Source organism: Podarcis tiliguerta, assembly GCF_965153285.1.
Source record: "Podarcis tiliguerta genome assembly, chromosome: 9".
Taxonomy (NCBI): Eukaryota; Metazoa; Chordata; class Lepidosauria; order Squamata; family Lacertidae; genus Podarcis; species Podarcis tiliguerta.
Window position 1 is genome coordinate 69,954,412 of NC_139542.1, and position 4,543 is coordinate 69,958,954.

The following is a 4,543-nucleotide window of genomic DNA, read 5'->3' on the forward strand; positions in this document are numbered from 1 at the left end:
ACGCCGCTCCGGGAAGCAGGCTGCTATCCGCAGCCTAGACATCCCTGCGGGACCTCCCACAGGGCTGCCTAGGCTGCGGATGTGTTCCCGAAGCGCCGGGCGCTCTGCTTTCAGGGCGCCCGACACTCCGGGAAGCAGGCTATCCGCAGCCTAGACATCCCTGCGGGACCTCCCGCAGGGCTGCCTAGGCTGCGGTGTGTTCCCGAAGCCTGGAGAGCGAGAGGGGTCGGTGCGCACCAACCCCTCTCGCTCTCCAAGCTTCAGCGAAAGCCTGCATTCGCCCCATAGGACGCACCCAGATTTCCCCTTCATTTTTGGAGAGGAAAAAGTGCGTCCTATAGGGCGAAAAATACGGTATGTAAGATCCTCCGTTCGTGGCTGCAGCCGCAAGCAGAGGATCCTGGCACTGGCAGCAAACTGCTATGTACAGCGAATGTGCAGCGTCACATGCATGCGCTGTACGTAATGATGCTGCACATGCGCTGTACATAGCGGTTTGCCGCCGGTGCTGCTTGAGCGCCGTACGGATGGTGGTGGGATCCCTCTGTTGCCACTACAGCTGCATGTAGAGGATCCTCTGTTCACGGCTGCAGCTGTCCGTACGGCGCTGGAGCAGTGCCTCCAGCAAACCTCTATGTACAGCGCATGTGCGGTGTCGCTACATATGGCGCATGCAGCTTACATAGCAACGCTGTACATGCGCTGGGTGTCACGACGCCTTGGTTCACCCCTGGTTATCAGAACACTTTCTGAATCCCAGCAGATGTACTTTCAACAAATTATTTATCTTTATCATGCCAAGTCGCTTCTGGAGCACTGCATAATATAATTAAAAATAGCACCGTTAAGTATGAGAAATAAGGAGTGGTGTAAGCTTTTATGGACAGTAATTCAAAGTGTAGTGATGTTACATTAAGAGTTGATGCATTTTCTGTAGTGATGCCAGAGAGTAAATGCACCCACACAAAATATTTTCCTGGTTGGGTTTCCACGACCTGCTTTTGGGGGGGGAATAAAGGGGGAAAAATTTCCTTTATTTCCCCCCCCAAAAAAATAGGTGCGTCCTATGGGACGGAGCGTCCTATGGGACAAAAAATACGGTAACTTGAGTTGTCATTACTCTATTCCATCCCATTCATTTCAGTGCAAAGGAATTACAGTGCAAATGGTGGTGGTTTGCGGCGGGGGACATTATTTCATTATCGTTTGCGGACTGAAAGCAACAGCAACAGCAAACATCAGGTGTTTTCACTGGGTTGACAGGAACTACCTTGAGTCAAATAGTTTGGAACATATCTATGGAGTGGGCTGAAAAAGAGAGCCCAAACAATCAAACTTTGTAGTTTGACATCCATTTGATTCTGAAATGTGAATGTTGATGTCCAATATCATGATTTGAGCATGTTAAGGAATTTTGAATCTGGTTCTGAAATTTCATTTCCCTCTAGATGGGACTTAAGTCTGGAGAGTTTGCAGCTTAGTGATCCTTTCTTGATCTCCCTCTTGTGGTTAGACTATGAATTGATGGATACCTTCTGGAGCCTTGGAACTCTAATTAATTTTTTCCTCTGGACACCTTAGATTCTTGGGGCTCAGTCGCTGGGTTCAATGTTGACACCTTATCTCCTTTTCTCTTCGGTATCTTATAAGGCGGTCTTTAGGAAGTTCGATTTATTTTGGACAAGTCGGGGAGCATGAGTGCCTACGAGCTGCGGATTGATCTGGAAGCTGCAGGTGATCTGTCCTTTTTTAATTGCATTCCATTTTCTAGGCAGCTTCTCAACTGAACTAGTCCTCAAGGTGGAATTAAAACCACGTCATCATTCAGAATCAAGAAGCCCAGCTAACAGCTGGGGATAGTGGATGGTTGGCCACTGTAGGAACACAGGATGTTGGACTAAGACGAGCCTTTGGCCTGATCTGGCAGGACCCTTCTTGTCTTCTTTAACACATCCAGTTCCTTTGCCCTTTCCTCATTAATTGTAACTGGAAGCTGTGCATGAACGATGTAGACAAATGGGCAGTTCAGGTCCTGTGAGAAAGACCCTTGTGTTGTGACTCTTGCCTTTCAGGCTCAGCACCCAGCCAGGTGGGATAGTATATGCCCCCCTGCCCCCTGAAACCCTTCCCCCCAATCCCTCCCGGAAAAGATCCTTCCGTGTGTCCCCTTCCCCACCCTCTAAGAGACCCTTTCTTGCCCCCGTCCCAGCTCCGACCTTACCCCTGATACCCTTCTACACCCCGGAACACTGGGCTGAGTACGACTAAGCTGCAGTTGTTGGTAAGTATGACAGCCCAATGGGTTATTGTCTATGCAGCTAACTGAAGATGGATCCCAAACTCCTGCCCAATTCATCATCTCCCATGGACCAGGTGAGTGTGACGCTGGAGAAATGGCCTTGTGGGCCAAAGTTAAACAGACCGCCTGGGAGGTTGACTTTGACCCACAAATTGGAGGATCCCCGTTTGGTTGCCTGGGATTTGCAGCCATTTGTGTCACAATGGCGGGGTTCCAGTGTCCCTGGAGACGCCAGAGAAACCAAGGCAGTTGCAGCCAGAGATGTCTCTGTGCAGGCGCCGCTGCTTACATTGCGCAGGAGCCCAATCATCCCTCCCTGCCCTCCTCCCCCTGAACCCCTCCCCCAATCTGCCCCCCTCCCCGAATATGCCCCCTACCCCATGAGATCTTCCCTGAAGATATCCCCCTCCCGCCTTCCCCCCTCGCCCCTGAACTTCCCGAAAATATCCCCCTCCCCCTGAGTCCCCCTCAGACCTTGTCCCACTCCTCTGCTCCCTCTCCCTTCAGCCCACCCCCAAATATGCCCCCCAGCCCCCTGAAACCCTTCCCCACCCAATCCCTCCCGGAAAAGATCCTTCCATATGTCCCCTCCCCCCCCCCCGAGACCCCTTTTTGCCCCCTCCCAGCTCCGACCTTAATACCCTTCTACACCCCAGAACACTGACCAGAGTACGGCTGAGCTGCAGTTGTTGGTAAGTATGACAGCCCAATGGGTTATTGTCTATGCAGCTAACTGAAGATGGATCCCAAACTCCTGCCCAATTCATCATCTCACATGGACCAGGTGAGTGTGACGCTGGAAAAATGGCCTTGTGGGCCAAAGTTAAACAGACCGCCTGGGAGGTTGACTTTGACCCACAAATTGGAGGATCCCCAAAGTTTGGTTGCCTGGGATTTGCAGCCATTTGTGTCACAATGGCGGGGTTCCAGTGTCCCTGGAGACGCCAGAGAATTCCAGGGCAGTTGCAGATGGATAGAGAGATGTCTTGCTGCAGGCGCCAGTGCTCCCATTTCAGGACCCCAACCATCCCTCCCTGAACCCCTTCCCCAATCTGCCCCGTCCCCGAAGATGCCCCCCTTCCTCCTGAGATCTTCCCTGAAGACATGAAGACATCCCCCTCCCGCCTTCCCCCCTCCCCGAATTTGCCCCCTCCCCCCTGAAGTTGCTGAAAACATGCCCTCCCCTCTTCCCCCCTGAAGTTGCTGAAAACATCCCCCTCCCCTCTCCCCCCCTCACCCCTTCCCCGCTCGCCCCTTCCCCCCTCCACGAATATCCCCCTCCCCCCTGAGATCTTCCCCGAAGACATCTCCTTCCCCCCTGAGTCCTTCTCAGACCTTGTCCCACTCCTCTGCTCCCTCTCCCTTCAGCCCACCCCCGAATATGCCCCCCTGCCCCCTGAAACCCTTCCCCCCAATCCCTCCTGGAAAAGATCCTTCCGTATGTCCCCTTCCCCACCCTCTAAGAGACCCTTTTTTGCCCCCCTCTCAGCTCTGCCCTTACCCCTGATACCCTTCTACACCAAGGAACACTGGGCTGAGTACGACTAAGCTGCAGTTGTTGGTAAGTATGACAGCCCAATGGGTTATTGTCTGTCCAGGTGCTAATCTGCAAAAGAAGCTGCAGAGCTTGGTGATATATCAATACCCGGATCACTACACGACTGCCATTGAGCTGCCAGACCCAGTTCAAGAAAGCTGGAGTATACAGTGCCCTAAATGGCTTGGCACACAATTACCTACAAGAGCACCTTCCCCAGGCCATACGACCAGCAGGGGAGGCCCTGTTGGTGGTATCCCCACTGCGGGTTGCTGAGTTGGCAGTGACCTGTGGCAGGGCCTTCGAACATTGCAAGGGGTTGGACCAAATGACCCCTGGGTGCCTTCCAACTCTACTATTCTAGGATTCTATGTCTCAGTTTACATGAGTTATTGTCTGTCCAGGTGCTAATCTGCAAAATAACCTGCAGAGCTTGGTGATATATCAATCCATCAAAATTTCCTGGATGGTCCTCTGCTCAAAGCCAGAAAAATCAAGTCGGTAGCTTCGCCTGGCAGGAATGAAGGAAAGAAAGGAGGGAGGCCGGAAGGGCAGCTCTGAGTCGGCCACTCGACTAGCAGGCTTGTCGTGCCAAGCATGCAGGGCCATGGCAGGGTTGGCGAGGCCCCTGAGGGCCGCCTGGTGGAGACAGGCCAAGGCGGCGGCTGAAGCGATGGCGGCTGAGGCGGCGACACCCAGGTTGAGTT

The 4,543-nt window shown here is 53.0% G+C and overlaps 1 long non-coding RNA gene across 2 annotated transcripts; it reads right to left on the reverse strand.

Moving 5' to 3' along the window:
* Window positions 1-1,113: 1,113 nt before the first annotated feature.
* Window positions 1,114-2,593, reverse strand: LOC310657838. Of its 2 annotated transcripts, none has more exons than XR_014501959.1 (2): window positions 2,423-2,593; window positions 1,114-2,032 (listed from the first exon to the last, which is right to left on the reverse strand). It is a non-coding gene; the product is annotated as an uncharacterized lncRNA (long non-coding RNA). The 2 variants fall into 2 exon arrangements; XR_014501960.1 differs by lacking the exon at window positions 2,423-2,593 and adding an exon at window positions 2,222-2,286.
* Between the last annotated feature and the right edge of the window lie 1,950 nt (window positions 2,594-4,543).